This window comes from Scyliorhinus canicula, chromosome 26 (assembly GCF_902713615.1).
Source record: "Scyliorhinus canicula chromosome 26, sScyCan1.1, whole genome shotgun sequence".
NCBI classification, from domain to species: domain Eukaryota; kingdom Metazoa; phylum Chordata; class Chondrichthyes; order Carcharhiniformes; family Scyliorhinidae; genus Scyliorhinus; species Scyliorhinus canicula.
In genome coordinates this window covers 11,936,032-11,951,930 of record NC_052171.1, presented here as the reverse complement: position 1 = coordinate 11,951,930, position 15,899 = coordinate 11,936,032, and the positions used below count along the sequence as shown (strand labels likewise).

General features: G+C 51.7%; 1 long non-coding RNA gene across 2 annotated transcripts in view; it reads right to left on the bottom strand.

Moving 5' to 3' along the window:
* The window catches only part of LOC119957373, an 81,256-nt gene that overhangs the window by 53,293 nt on the left and 12,064 nt on the right, over positions 1-15,899 (bottom strand). The gene's annotated exons all lie outside the window — the stretch shown is intronic.

The window sequence follows — 15,899 nt, the reverse complement described above, 5'->3', positions numbered from 1 at the left end:
CCCCAACTCCAATTTGATGTGTGTCTTGGGGATCAATACCGACCGGTTTTAACCCTCGAGGTCCTGTTCTGAAATTTAGCTCCAAACAATAGTTCTTGCCTATAAGTTCCATAGAACATAGAACGATACAGCGCAGTACAGGCCCTTCGGCCGACGATGTTGCACCGACATGGGAAGTCAAAATCTAAAGGCCATCTAACCTACACTATCCCATTATCATCAATATGCTTATCCAATAAACTTTTAAATGCCCTCAATGTTGGCGAGTTCACTACTGTTGCAGGTAGGGCATTCCACGGCCTCACCACTCTTTGCGTATAAAACCTACGTCTAACCTCTGTCCTATATCTATTACCCCTCAATTTAAGGCTATGTCCCCTCGTGCTAGCCACCTCCATCCGCGGTAGAAGGCTCTCACTGTCCACCCTATCTAACCCTCTGATCATTTTGTATGCCTCTATTAAGTCACCTCTTAACCTTCTTCTCTCTAACGAAAACAACCTCAAGTCCATCAACCTTTCCTCATACGATTTTCCCTCCATACCAGGCAACATCCTGGTAAATCTCCTCTGCACCCGTTCCAAAGCTTCCACGTCCTTCCTATAATGAGGCGACCAGAACTGTACGCAATACTCCAAATGCGGCCGTGCCAGAGTTTTGTACAGCTGCAACATGACCTCATGGCTCCGGAACTCAATCCCTCTACCAATAAAGGCCAACACACCATAGGCCTTCTTCACAACCCTATCAACCTGGGTGGCAACTTTCAGGGATCTATGTACATGGACACCGAGATCCCTCTGCTCATCCACACTGCTAAGAATGATACCATTAGCCAAATATTCCGCATTCCTGTTATTCTTTCCAAAGTGAATCACCTCACACTTCTCTACATTAAACTCCATTTGCCATCTCTCAACATAGACACAACCGGATCGTCCCATCTCCCTCTTCCATAACCTTCAATAATACTCAATTAGTGCTCAAGACATGAGCCAGAAAGTTAGGATGTAGCTACATTAGGGTTTGGGTTATTAGCTGCAGTCGAGCATCATGACGTCCCCATCATTTATTTATTCCTTAACCATTTCCCCCCGGAATGAAATCCTTTAAAAAACGGATTAAATTTTGTGCGCACAATTAAGTTAATTGGGATTAGTGCATCAGTGAGATAGTTAGCCTCCAGCACCGAATGACATAGGACATAATTAGTTCCCATTGTGTCGATGACATCTTCAGATGGAACATTGTAAACTTGCCATTTTGTTTGCCTCAGTTGCGAATAGCATCTTTGCTAAATGTTCTCCTCTCCCGAACACATTTGATTCATTTTTGTGATATTGTTCCGCAGGCTCTGATATCTGCCGTACACATCTCAGGGTGCTATCAGTGGAAAGGTTCGAAGGGTCAATTTGTAGAACTCTGGGATGCCTGTTGGAATCATATAATCCTGAGCGCAGAAGGAGGCCATTCAGCCCATCGTGTCTGCACCGACCCTCTGAGTACCCTTATCTAAATCCACTCCCCCGCCTGCCTCCATAACCTAACCTGCACAACCATGGACAGTAAGGGGCAATTTATCACGGCCAATCTACCTAACCCGCACTTCTTTCAGGACTTGTGGGAGGAAACCGGAGCACCCGGAGGAAACCCACGCAGACACAGGGGGAGAACGTGCAGACTCCGCACAGACAGTGACCCAAGGCCGGAATCGAACCCGGGTCTCTGGTGCTGTGAGACAGCAGTGCTAAGCTAACCAGTGCTATACAGAAAGGTATGCAGAATACGCAGTGGAGTTGAGGAGGGCTGCTGCCTGGTGGCCAACAGACTAGAAGGCTGTCCAATCTGTGGGGAACTTATCGCATTGAACAAGGCCATACCCAGGAGCTGGAGAGTGGGATTAGGCAGGGTGGCTCTTTTCTGGGTGTGGGGCTAGCAGAGCCATGATGGGCTGAATAGCCGCATTGCGTGCTGCCATTTATTTTTTGTTTCTCGAGGTGGCACCGTCCGCCCAGTGGAATCCAGCAGGAGAGGGGGAGGGAGCAGATGAACCCAAGGGCGGAAACAATGAATTCAAATCGGGTGCAGGGAATGCAGCCAAGTTCGACTCACTGCAACGTGGGGGCGTGACGTTGGCATCTCCAGCCGACAGCGTGCACTCTCACAATTCCACAGCCTGTTCTCCAGCAAACACAAGAGTGCAGCCTGGGGGTGGAATTATTCACCATTCAGCTGTTGCAGCAGCATTAATACTTTCAGCTTTAATACACACACACACACGCACTGTACAGGGCATTGAACTCAGTTCTATTTATGATGGGATGGAGCAACGCCACCCCCTGTGCCCTTTGACCCCCCTCCACCAGGCAGGTCCTCGCGCCAAGACACGTGCGTCCACTCTGCCTGTTTCCCTGCTCCGAAATCCCTCAGCACTGAGCTGATGCTCCTCAGCCTGCATTGTGGGCCAAGCCACGCTCCTGGCCAATCAGATGAGTGCCAGCTGTGCAGTGGCCATCCCTCTCGGCCAATCATCGGGCTGGCTTGCCGAATAAGCTTCCAGGCCGGTTTTGGAGAATGTCCACCCGTGCCACAGGAGCTTTAGCTCCCCGCTCAAGCACTCCAGGAACAAACATTCAGTGCAGCAGCTCTCCAGACCGTAAGACGGAGGAGCAGAATGAGGCCATTCAGCCCATCTGGGCTGCGCCGCCATTCAGTGACTGAACAGAAAAGATCATCCTCAAGCTTGCCTTAACCCCATAACCCTTGATTCCCAGATGAATTTTTAAAGACTGGAACTGTTGCTCAAGGTTTTAAGGCTTCACCCTGTTAAGCAACCCTTCGGCCCCTCCAGACTCTTTTGCCACACAGGCAAGTGAGAGGTGGAGCTCCATTCCATTTACCAGCCTTTGCTCAACGGCAACCTAGATGCAGAGCGGGTGTTTCCCCTCGTTGGTCAATCTAGAACGAGAGGCCATAGTTTTGGGCTAGGTTGGGGGGAGGGGGGCAGATTTAAAACAGAAGGGTGGCATGTTAGCACAGTGGTTAGCACTGTGGCTTCACAGCTCCAGGGTCCCGGGTTCGATTCCCGGCTTGGGTCACTGTCTGTGCGGAGCATGTTCTGTGTAGGTTTCCTCCGGTTTCCTCCCACAAGTCCCGAAAGACGTGCTTGTTGGGGTGAATTGGACATTCTGAATTCTCCCTCAGTGTACCCGAACAGGCGCCGGAATGTGGCGACGAGGGGATTTCCACAGTAACTTCATTGCAGCGTTAATGTAAGCCGACTTGTGACAATAATAGAGATTATTATTAAAGATTAGGAGGAATTACTTCACTCAAATTTTGGGCAGCACGGTAGCACTGTGGCTTCATAGCGCCAGGGTCCCAGGTTCGATTCCCCGCTGGGTCACTGTCTGTGTGGAGTCTGCACGTTCTCCCCGTGTGTGTGTGGGTTTTCTCCGGGTGCTCTGGTTTCCTCCCACAGTCCAAAGACGTGCAGATTAGGTGGATTGGCTATGCGAAATTGCCCTTAGTGTCCAAAAAGGTTAGGAGGGGTTATTGGGCTACGGGGATAGGGTGGAAGTGAGGGCTTAAGTGGGTCGGTGCAGACTTGATGGGCTGAATGGCCTCCTTCTGCACTGTATGTTCAATGTTCAAAGGATGGTGAATCTGAGTGAAGCGGACCCTGGAACTCTAAACAAATTGAAGGAAGGGATAGATAGGCAGGAAGGTGGGGATGAAGCCGAGGTGAGGTCAGCCATGATCGTTTAGAATGACGGAGCTGGCTGGAGGAACAGTATTGCCTACTGCTGCTCCTAATTGTATGCCTTGCCTGGCAAACACAGGCATGTCCCGTCCTTGAAAATTTAAATTGATCCAGCCTCAAAAGCGGGGGAGGATCCACATTTCCGTGACGATAAAGTGCTGCCACATTTGACTCCAGTTTTCAGTCTATGATGGATGCCCTAAACAGAGGGAATCGTTTCCCAGGATTTGGTCATTTTAATATCGCGAGGGCTTAAAATCTGATGTGTGTTTGGGAGCTTGTACATTTTCCCAATGCCACCATCTCAAGAAGCGAAACTCCTAAAAATCAAGAGATCTGCGACAAAAATCATGAGCAGTTACTTCCAAACGTAAGCCAATACGGATTGGCAATCAGTGAATGAAATGCAATAGTGGCTCATTTCATCTCTGAGAAATTGCAGCGCTTTACAAACACTTTTATTAATGCATCGGAAGATCCCAAAACAATAGGACAGGATTTACAAATCACAGGACGGTGCAACATCGTGGGCCGAAGGGCCTGTACTGCGCTGTAATGTTCTATGTTCTATGGTCTAATATCCGACCTATTTGTGTCATGTTTCTTATGCATTTCAGTTTAAGGTTATATTGACTTCTAAATGGTTTAAAAAAAATAAATTTAGAGGACCCAATTCTTTTTTCCCCAATTAAGGGGCAATTTAGCGTGGCCAATCCACCTTGCCTGCACATTTTTGGGTTGTGATCCATGCAGACACGGGGAGAATGTGCAAACTCCTCACGGATAGTGACTCAGAGCCGGGATCGAACCTGGGACCTCAGCGCCGTGAGGGATCAGACTTTTAAATGTTTTGAAGAAACATTGTTTGGCCACCTTCTTCGTATGAAACGAAATGATCTGACATCAGGACAGTTTCTCTCACGTCTCTTCAGCTTACTGGCAGGTATGTGCTCAGCCCGATGTCCCCCCTCCCCGTAGCATTGATCAGCTCCGCTGGGCAGTGCACTAGCAGCCACTCCTCCAACCACTGTGTGCCCCGCCCGTGACAGAGACTATGGGGCTCCTGACAACTCATTTCAGTGCAGACGCAAGTCACCTCTCGACTCCGAGGGACTGTCTAAGAGGAAGAGGACATGCCAAGTGTCAGTGTCCATACAGTGCAAAAGGAGGCCATTCAGCCCATCGAGTCTGCACCGACCCTCTGAAAGAGCACCCTACCTAGATCCACTGCTCCCCGCCCTATCCCCATAACCCCACGCATTGATCATGGCCAATCCACCTCACCTGCACATCTTCGGACACTAATTTTTTCATTCATTTATCGGATGTGGGCGTTGCTGGTTAGGCCACTTTTAATGCGCATTCCTAGTTTCCCATCAGAAGGTGGTGGGTGAGCCGCCTTCTTGAGCCGCTGCAGTCCGTGTGGTGTAGGTACACCCACAGTGCTGTTAGGGAGGGAGTGCCAGGATTTTGACCCAGCGACAGTGAAGGAACGGCCGATATATTTCCAAGTCGGGGCGGTGAGTGACTTGGAGGGGAGCCTCCAGGTGGTGGGGTTCCCAGGTATCTGCTGCCCTTGTCCTTCTAGATGGTAGAGGCTGTGGGTTTGGAAGGTGCTGCCTAAGGAACGGCACGGTGGCGCAGTGGTTAGCACTGCTCCCTCATAGCGCCAGGGACCCAGATTTAATTCCGACCTCAGGTCACTGTCTGTGTGGAGTTTGCACTTTCTCCCCGTGTGTGCGTGGGTTTCCTCTCACAGTCCAAAGACATGCGGGTTAGGGAGGGTTACCGTATCTTTTTATTAAAACAGTAAAAAATATATACAAGGCCAAAGAGTACAAACACTAATTTTGCATTGGAGAAACAGGGTACCCTCCCCTCAGTACCAACATATGGGGAGGGGGGATAGGATACTCTGATTATTAAAACAGTTGCTAAATTGCTCCTTAAGTGTCCAAGATGTGCGGATTAGGTGGATTGGCCCTGATCAGTTGTCCCTTCGTGGGGGAGGGGGTACTAGGTCGGGTGTTCTAATTCTCTGTGCTGACTGCGATTCGAGTACAATCGAGTACAACCCTGGGTGACTTTGTCCACTGCCCGTATCTGGATCCTGCAAAACTCTAGTTTCTCTCGTTTGGGGGCATATCGAAACATAGGAATAAGGGGAAGAAGTCGGCACTTCAGCCCTTTGAGCCTGCTGCGCCATTCAATTAGATCATGGCTGATCTCCGAATATATAGTGGAAATGTTACTGGACTAGTAATACTCCAAGACACTGGTGGACTGAGGGAATTTTTAACCATTTAATTAATGAATTTGGAACAACGCATTCATCTCAACAATAATGGTTATGTAACCACGGAGGTGGCCCATTAGGGGTGAATCTCATAGATCATAGAATTTGCAGTAGGAGGCCATTTGGCCCATCGAGTCTGCACCGGCTCTTGGAAAGAGCACCCTACCCAAGGTCAACACCTCCACCCTATCCCCATAACCCAGTAACTCCACCCAACACTAAGGACAATTTTGGACACTAAGGGCAATTTATCATGGCCAATCCACCCTAACCTGCACATCTTTGGACTGTGGGAGGAAACCGGAGCACCCGGAGGAAACCCACGCACACACGGGGAGGATGTGCAGACTCTGCACAGACAGTGACCCAAGCTGGAATCAAACCTGGGACCCTGGAGCTGTTAAGCGATTGTGCTATCCACAATGCTACCGTGCTGCCCTAATCTCTAGCAGCAATTAGACATGGGCAACCAGTGACACTCACACATCCCTTCCCATGGTTGAATTAAATAACCTGCGCCTCCAACTCTCCCTCAGTGCTCATGGGGTGCGCTGAAGCACAGAGCACATCATGGAAATGATATGAGGCTGAGGCAGATGATACCAGATCTTTCAGAGACGCTGACACACATTGCTCAAGGAAGCGTGTTGGACAATAAACTGTTGTGTCTCAATGGATAGTATTCTTATTTCTGAGACACGGGGTTGTGTAGAAATCTAGGCTGACAGTTCTGTGCCAGTACTGAGGCAGTGTTGCACTGGTGGAGGTGTGCTGTGTTAAAAATGGAAAGTTAAGCCCTAACTATCCTACTATCAATCACAGGGCACAATTTTGGAGAGTTGGGGGAGGTTTTCCTCCAATGACACTGATACACGATCAATTGTACAAAGACTAAGGTGGGATACAACTCTGGTTTTATTGCAGTGAGATGTGTGGCCTCCCACAGCAGCTGGCCAAATGGCTGCTGAATAGAGGACACGCATATTTATACTCCTCCTACTGGGTGGAGCCAGCAGGCAGGGGCTAGCGGCGAACCTGTAGAACAGGTCCTAACTTACATCACCTAATACAGGTGTAACAGTGGTTTACCACATTCACCCCCTGTTAAAAATGAGTCCGGCGGGGGCGGTGGAGAACTATATACAGTAGTGAATTTATGTAGTGTTTTGTCAGGGGGGAAAATAAATGTCCTTTGAAAGTCCGATGCCAGTTAGAGATTCAACCAGTCTGGTGCCTTGACGTTCCGCTGGGAGCGACGTAGCAGTGGCAGCGATGTCGATGCTGGATGACTCCGGGAGTGTGCCGAAACCCTCTTCATCCTCTGGCGTAGGCAGGGGAAGGAGGGATGGTCCTGGCGGGGTTAATGTTGGGAGCGCCGGGGGAGGGGATGGTGGCGCCGGGCCGGAAAAGTGTGTATGGGTGGAACCTGCTGATGCCAGGTTTCTGAGGGAGAGAGTATCTTGGCGGGGTACATCACAAAGGCATACTGGGGGTTGGCATGGAGCAACTGCACCCTATCCACCAACGGGTCCGCCTTGTGGAGTCGAACGTGCCTACGGAGCAGGACGGGTCCTGGAGCTGCGAGCCAAGTCGGGAGCGACACCCCGGATGTGGACTTCCTGGGGAAGGCAAAAAGGCGTTCATGGGGTGCGTTATTCGTAGCGGTGCACAGTAGTGACCAGATAGAGTGTAGTGCATCAGGGAGGACCTCCTGCCAGCGAGAGGCTGGACCGTAGGGCCAGCTGGACTGCCCTCCAAACCGTCCCGTTCTCCCTCTCTACCTGTCCATTTCCCCGGGGGTTGTAGCTTGTCGTTCTGCTGGAGGAGATACCCCTGCTGAGCAGGAACTGACGCAGCTCATCGCTCATGAATGAGGATCCCCTGTCACTGTGGATGTAGGCGGGGAAACCGAGCAGAGCGAAGATTGTGTTTAGGGCTTTGATGACGGTGGCAGATGTCATATCGGGGCATGGGATGGCGAAGGGGAATCTAGAGTAGTCATCGACCACACTGAGAATATATGTGTTTCGGTCGGTGGAGGGGAGGGGCCCTTTGAAATCCACGCTGAGGCGTTCAAAGGGGCGGGAGGCCTTCGCCAGGCGCACGCGGTCCGGCCGGTAGAAGTCCGTACTTCCTCGACGGAGTAGGGCAGATTGCGAGCCTTGACAAGATGGTACAATCGTGTGACCCTCGGGTGACAAAGGCTGTCGTGTACGGCCCGGAGTGGGTCCACCTGTGCGCTGGCACGTACCTCGGGATAGGGCGTCTGGGGGCTCGGGGCTTGCCGGGGCGATACAAAATCTCGTAATTATAGGTAGAGAGCTCAATTCTCCACCGCAAGATTTTATCGTTTTTGAACTTGCCCCGCTGCGTGTTGTTAAACATGAAGGCTACCGACCGTTGGTCAGTGAGGAGAGCGAATCTCCTGCTGGCCAGGTAATGCCTCCAATGCCGCACAGCTTCAATGATAGCTTGGGCCTCTTTTTCGACGGAAGGGGAAAGTGGATGGACTGAATGAGTGGGGGGGGTCTTGTCCGCAAAGTTTGGGACCCACTGGGCGTAGGAGGAGAAGAACCCTAGGCAACGTTTGAGGGCCTTGGGGCAGTGGGGGAGGGGAAGCTCCATGAGGGGGTGTATGCGGTCAGGATCGGGCTGGTTTAGCTCACCAGGCTAAATCGCTGGCTTTTAAAGCAGACCAAGCAGGCCAGCAGCACGGTTCGATTCCCGTACCAGCCTCCCCGGACAGGCGCCGGAATGTGGCGACTAGGGGCTTTTCACAGTAACTTCATTGAAGCCTACTCGTGACAATAAGCGATTTTCATTTCATTAGAAGTCCGTTTTGGACTACATAGCCGAGGATGGCTAAGCGGGTTGTGCTGAACATGCACTTCTCCTTGTTGTAGGTGAGGTTGAGGAGAGTGGCGGTGTGGAGGAATTTGGCAAGGTTGGCATTGTGGTCCTGTTGATCGTGGCCGCAGATGGTGACATTGTCTAGGTACGGGAAGGTGGCCCGCAAACCGTACCATAGAACATAGAACAGTACAGCACAGAACAGGCCCTTCGGCCCTCGATGTTGTGCCGAGCAATGATCACCCTACTCAAACCCACGTATCCACCCTATACCCGTAACCCAACAATCCCCCCATTAATCTTACACTACGGGCAATTTAGCATGGCCAATCCACCTAACCCGCACATCTTTGGACTGTGGGAGGAAACCTGAGCACCCGGAGGAAACCCACGCACACACGGGGAGGACGTGCAGACTCCACACAGACAGTGACCCAGCCGGGAATCGAACCTGGGACCCTGGAGCTGTGAAGCATTTATGCTAACCACTATGCTACCGTGCTACCGGTCGACCATTCGGTCCATCTCCCTTTGGAAGACCGAGACCCCGTTAGTGACGCCGAAGGGAACCCTGAGGAAGTGATAGAGACGACCGTCCGCCTCGAAGGCAATGTATGGACGTTCCGATTACGAATGGAGAGCTGGTGGTAGGCGGATTTGAAGTCTATCGTTGAGAAGACCCGGTACTGCGCAATCTGATTGACCATATCAGATATGCGTGGGAGGGGGTACGCGTCGAGCTGCGTGTACCGGTTGATGGTCTGGCTGTAGTCCACGACCATTCTGTGTTTCTCCCCAGTTTTAATGACTACCACTTGGGCTCTCCAGGGGCTGTTGCTGGCCTCGATGATGCCTTCCCGAAGCAGCCGCTGGACCTCGGACCTGATGAAGGTCCTGTCCTGGGTGCTGTACCGTCTGCTCCTGGTGGCAAAGGGTTTGTAATCCAAAGTTAGATTGGCAAAGAGGGAGGGGGGGTCAACCTTTAGGGTTGCAAACTGCACACAGTGAGGGGTGGTAGGGGCCTACCGAATTTGAGGGTAAGGTTCTGGAGATTGCACTGGAAGTCCAGGCCTAGTAGTAGTGCAGCGCAGAGATTAGGAAGGACGTAGAGGCGGAAGCCGCTGAATTCTACACCCTGGACCGTGAGAGTGACCGTGCAGAACCCCCGGATCCCGACGGAATGGGTTCCGGAGGCCAGGGAAATTCTCTGATTGGCGGGGTGGACCGCGAGGGAGCAGCGCCTTACCGTATCCGGGTGGATGAATCTTTCGGTGCTCCCGGAGTCCAGCAGGCAAGAGGTCACCTGACCGTTGATTCTCACGCTGGTCGAAGCGGTGGCCAGGTTATGCGGACGAGACTGGTCGATCGTCACTGAGACGAGCTGTGGTCGGTCGTCGCTGGCGTCAGCAGATGGAGAGTGTAGGGGACCCGGGTCGTGGAATGCTGTCGGCGTCCATGCCCCGTGGGGAAGACAAGATGGCTGCGCCTGAAGATCCTGCGGGAGACAAAATGGCAGCGCCCATGGGCCGCGCGTTGCAGGGGCTGGACAAGATGGCGGTGCCCACGGGCCGCATGTGGACTGAGAGGGGGAAGATGGCGGTGCCCACTGGCCGCTAGCGGACCCGGGAGGTGAAGATGGCGGCGCCCACTGGTATGTGTAGGTCAGGGGCGAGGGGGTGATAGCGGCGACTGCGCGTGCCTGGCACACCACGGCGACGTGCCCCCTTTTGCCGCAAGCCTTCCAAGTGGCAGTGCGGGCCGGGTAACGTTGGCGGGGTGCTTCTGCTGGCTGGGACCCCCGGGGTACGCGGTTTGGCGTGTGGTGCAGGTGTACTGGCTGGGTAAAGGCCCGGCTGGGGCGGCCGTCTGTGGAGTCCACAAGAGGTGGGCCGTGCGGCCGGAGGGGTATGCCTGAGCATTACGTGAGGCGACCGTCATGGAGAGTGGGGAAGGTCGAGCGTGGCCCCTTCTAGCAGTCTTTGGCGGATGAGGTCCGACCCAATCCCCGTTACAAACGCATCGCGCACAAGAAGGTTGGAATGTTCGATGGCCATAACGGCCTGACAGTCACAGTCCCGTATGAGTCTGTGGACTCAATAGGGAGTTGAGAGCGAGTGGCGAGTACGTGCCTGGCGAAGAGTGTGTTCGTTTTCTGTGCGGTTTTCTTTGAGGAGTGCCATGGCGTCTGCGTAGTTCGGGGCGTCCAGGATCAGCGGAAACACACTGGAGCTCAATCTTGAGTACAGGATCTGTATCTTCTGAGCCTCCGTCGGAGGGGTGGTCGCTGAGTTGATATAGGCCTCGAAGCAAGCCAGCCACTGATTAAAGTCCTTTCTGGCATCGCTTGATTGCGGATCCAGCTGCAGGCGATGTGGTTTGATTCGGAGGTCCATCTTTTAGAAAATCTTACTGCAATAAATTGATGCACGATCAATTGTACAAAGACTAAGGTTGGATACAACTGTGGCTTTATTGCAGGAAGATGTGTGGCCTCCCACAGCAGCTGGCAAAATGGCTGCTGAATTGAGGACACACATATTTATACTCCTGCTACTGGGCGGAGCCAGCGGGGCAGGGGCTACCGGCAAACCTGTAGTACAGGTCCTACCTTACATCACCTAATACAGGTGTAATACAGGTGTAATACAGGTGTAATTGGGCAGCACGGTGGCATTGTGGATAGCACAATCGCTTCACAGCTCCAGGGTCCCAGGTTCGATTCCCCGCTGGGTCACTGTCTGTGCGGAGTCTGCACATCCTCCCCGTGTCTGCGTGGGTTTCCTCCGGGTGCTCCGGTTTCCTCCCACAGTCCAAAGATGTGCAGGTTAGGTGGATTGGCCATGATAAATTGCCCTTGGTGTCCAAAATTGCCCTTAGTGTTGGGTGGGGTTACTGGGTTTTGGGGATAGGGTGGAGGTGTTGACCTCGGGTAGGGTGCTCATTCCAAGAGCCGGTGCAGTCTCGATGGGCCGAATGGCCTCCTTCTGCACTGTAAATTCTATGATTCTATGATCATGGCCAATCCACCTAACCTGCACATCTTTGGACTGTGGGAAGAAACCGGAGCACCCGGAGGAAACCCACGCAGACACGGGGAGAACGTGCAGACGCCGCACATTTACCCTAAGCCAGAATTGACCTTGGGACCCTGGAGTTGTGAGGCAGCAGTGCTAACCACTGTACCACCGTGCCGCCTCATGTTGCTGTTAATAACCATCTTTATTAGTGTCACAAGTAGGCTTACATTAACGCTGCAATGAAGTTACAGTGAAAAGCCCCGAGTCGCCACATTCCGGCGCCTGTTTGAGTACACAGAGGAAGAATTCAGAATGTCCAATTCACCTAACAGCACGTCTTTCGAGACTTGTGGTAGGAAACCGGAACATCAGGAGGAAACAGGGAGAACGTGTGTGTGAGTGTTGGGAGCAAATTGGCTGCCCCCGCAGGTGAGGAAAGATGCCATGTAAAAGGACAAGTCTTTTTTTTGGAACCACAATCTCCTTTCCCATCAAGGTAGCAGTGGCTAGCACAATTGCTTCACAGCTCCAGGGTCCCAGGTTCGATTCCCGGCTTGGGTCGCTGTCTGTGCGGAGTCTGCACGTTCTCTCCCGTGTCTGCGTGGGTTTCCTCCGGGTGCTCCAGTTTCCTCCCACAGGCCAAAGGCGTGCAGGTTAGGTGGATTGGCCGTGCTAAATTGCCCTTCGTCGTGTTGGGTGGGGTAGTGTGGGCTTGGGTGGGGTGGCTCTTTCCAAGAGCCAGTGCCGACTCGATGGGCCGAATGGCCTCCTTCTGCACTATAAATTCCATACCCCAGTCCCTCTGCTCCGAGACAAGCAGCTGAACATCAGGCAAACAGATTTGCGTGAGTCGGGGAGTGGGGCTGGCTGCAATTTATTTTCATATTTGAACATTTATTTGAGAACCAAATCCAAATGTGTGTCTGAGCCAGGGAAGCTGTTTTAAAAAAAAAATTCTAGCATGCAAGCGTGAGCAAGGAAACGAAGCAAAACATTTCGGAGTTAAGTAAATGAATTCCATTTTATTTCAGAAATATCACCCATATTGATCAATTTTTAAAAATCGCCATATCAAGATTAGTAACTCAGCCATTAAGGGTATTTGCCGTCTATATGTGGGGGCCCTACACTATCTTTATCTGGTTACTATAGGGAGCTCACCAAGGACATGACCTTGAGAGCGAAGGATGCTTTAAAAATATTACTGGTGTCAATGCTTTCAGTCATTGACAGCAGAAGTGTTTTATTTGGCACCCTGCAGCCGAGATTTCTTTCTGAGGATCAGGAGAGAGAGAGAAAGGCAAAGAATCTGCTGAGGTAGCTGCACACAGCCATGTTACTGCAGTCGCTTTCACTGCTGGCACAGACCATGCTCCAGCACATTTCCCCCCCCCCGCCCAGTCAGAGCACATTGCTAAATATAGAATAGATGCAGCTGCACTCTCTCAGCTGCTGGTGAATGGCGGTGCTCATCAATTTAACAAGAGGCTGCTCGAGTGAACAAGGACAGCCTGTGGCATTGCCGCAAGGATTTCGTTTTCTTCCCCTCCCATTTAAATATCGCCTCTTGCCGAGATTGGAAATGGCCCAAATTGCAGAGTTTGTATTTGCACCCTGTCGGCCAAATTGATGCTTCTTTAGTGCCAGTTTTTAGCCCCTCAGAATGTGAGGCTCCGCTTCAGGATGAAGCTTTGAGCGACCAGATATCTGCATCTGACCCATTAAAAATGGAACTGGGACAACTGGATTTTCCCACCCATCTGCCCTCCTCTCGAGATTTAGCACTCTCGAGGGCCCATGAAGCATTTCAATGTCAGACCTCTTCTCACAAGAGGGTTTGGAACTCCTTGCCACGGAGAGCAATGGGGGCAGAGTCCTTGTGTATATTTAAGGCTGAGATGGTTAAGATTCGTGATCAGGGAGGGAATCAAGGGTTAGGGGGAAAAGGGCAGGAAGGTGGATGCGAGGAATGCCCATTCAGCCATGGTCCGATTGAATGGCGGAGCAGGTTCGAGGGGCCGAATCGCACGCTCCTGTTCCCATTTCTTATGATGTTCCTGCTCACCAGGCACATTCTCTGGCCCAGAAATCAGGGATGCAAGGAGCATCAGAGGTCAAATAGGTTAAGACTGGGGATGTGGGGCTGCAACCTGCCCTCAAAATCTCTGCATCCATTGAAATTATTTGGTATTTGCAGCTCATCAGGTTTGAGAAGGAGGATGAACAAACTTCAAGTTGGAAAGTATGGGACAGCTGAGGCATTAGAGTAATAGGCAACAGGAACCACTCCACCCAATCTATGACCATCTATCAAAATGGAGTCGCTATCGTCACTTTCTGCCCCCCTGGAGGTGCTTCCACCCTGATTGCTAATGGGATCTGGGTGGAAGCAACCTACTAGTATCACACCCACGTTTAATGCACTACCGTCCACATTGAGGATCAGATCCCACCCAAAGGGTAAATCACACCCAAACGTAACTGTGTCCACACCCACACGCAGAAACACACGCTCAGCTGGGTATGTAGAAAGTGGATGCTATTGGGGCTAACTAACGGTGGCAATCCAATGGAGTCTGGCTCAGTCAAGAGCAGGGGTTGAACCAGAATTTGGGTGTTCTGTGGTCCAGTTCCACACCAGGCTGTGCAAACAGCTGCCCTTTCCAGCTGGCATGTTTAAGGGGCTGGCGATCCGTTGTGTTCCTTACAGGGGCTGGTTTAGCTCAGTGGGCTAGACAGCTGGTTTGTGATGAGGCTAGCAGCGCGGGTTCAATTCCCGTACCAGCCGAGAAGTCTGAATTCTCCCTCTGTGTACCCGAACAGGCGCCGGAATGTGGCGACGAGGGGCTTTTCACAGTAACTTAATTGCAGTGTTAATGTAAGCCGACTTGTGACAATAATAAAGATTACAGAAAGGAGGGGGTGAGTGCGGAGACAGGCCGCAATCCATCAAACTGAAAATCTCCTGAAGAAAGCCCCGGTAAAAGGACGCTAGGTTTTGCTGTAAGCTGACAGTGAGATTAAAGGCAACAGTATGATTAATTAATAGCAACTTGTGGCCTGTTAGATGCAAGTAGTCTTCATTTTTGCAGATCTAGGGTCTAGTTCCCTCAATTTGACACAAGACTCAATTAGCGATGGAAGAGGTACATATATTGCTATGGGGTTCCAAGGGGTTGCCATGGGGTTCCAAGGGATTGCTAAGGCGATCCAAGGGATTGCTAAGGGGTTCCAAGGGATTGCCATGGGGATCCAAGGGATTGTTATGGGGATCCAAGGGAGTGAGTGGTCTTAATCACCTGGGACCACTTGGATGTCTCCTGGAGAAGCCTAACTTTAGAAGAATGCTCCCCATTAGCCGCATACAGGTTGAGTTGTAGTTTTTGCAGATCTGTCCACCAGCTGGGCAACGGTATTTTACAGGCTCCAGTCACGCATCGTCCAGACAGGCGAGTGAGGAGCACGTGAGCAATAAGGGACTGTGTTAGCTGGACTTGGCGGGCCAGACCCGAGCTTGGCCATCCAGTCTAGTTGGGAATGACAGCCACAATCATGTGGCTCCAGCACTGGGTCCGGTGTGAAGTCAAAAGAAACAACTTTGGATGATGGCTGCTGGACTCGTTGCGTATTACACGACTAATTTTTACTAATTCATTCTGGGTGTCGCAGGGGGTGCCAGCAATTATTGCCCATGCCGAGTTACCCTCGAGGGGGCAGTTAAGAGTTAACCACATTGCTGTGGGGTCTGGGGCCACATGTAGGCCAGACCAGGTAAGGACGGCAGATTTCCTTCCCTAAAGGACATTAGATGGGTTTTTAAGCGACATTCGACAAGTTTCATGGTCAACATTAGACTTTTAATTCCAGATTCTATTCAATTGAAATGTCACCATCTGCACGGGCTGGGGGGGGGGGGGGGGGGGGGAATTCAATTCAAACCTAGGTTCCCAGAACATCACCCTGGGTCTCCAGA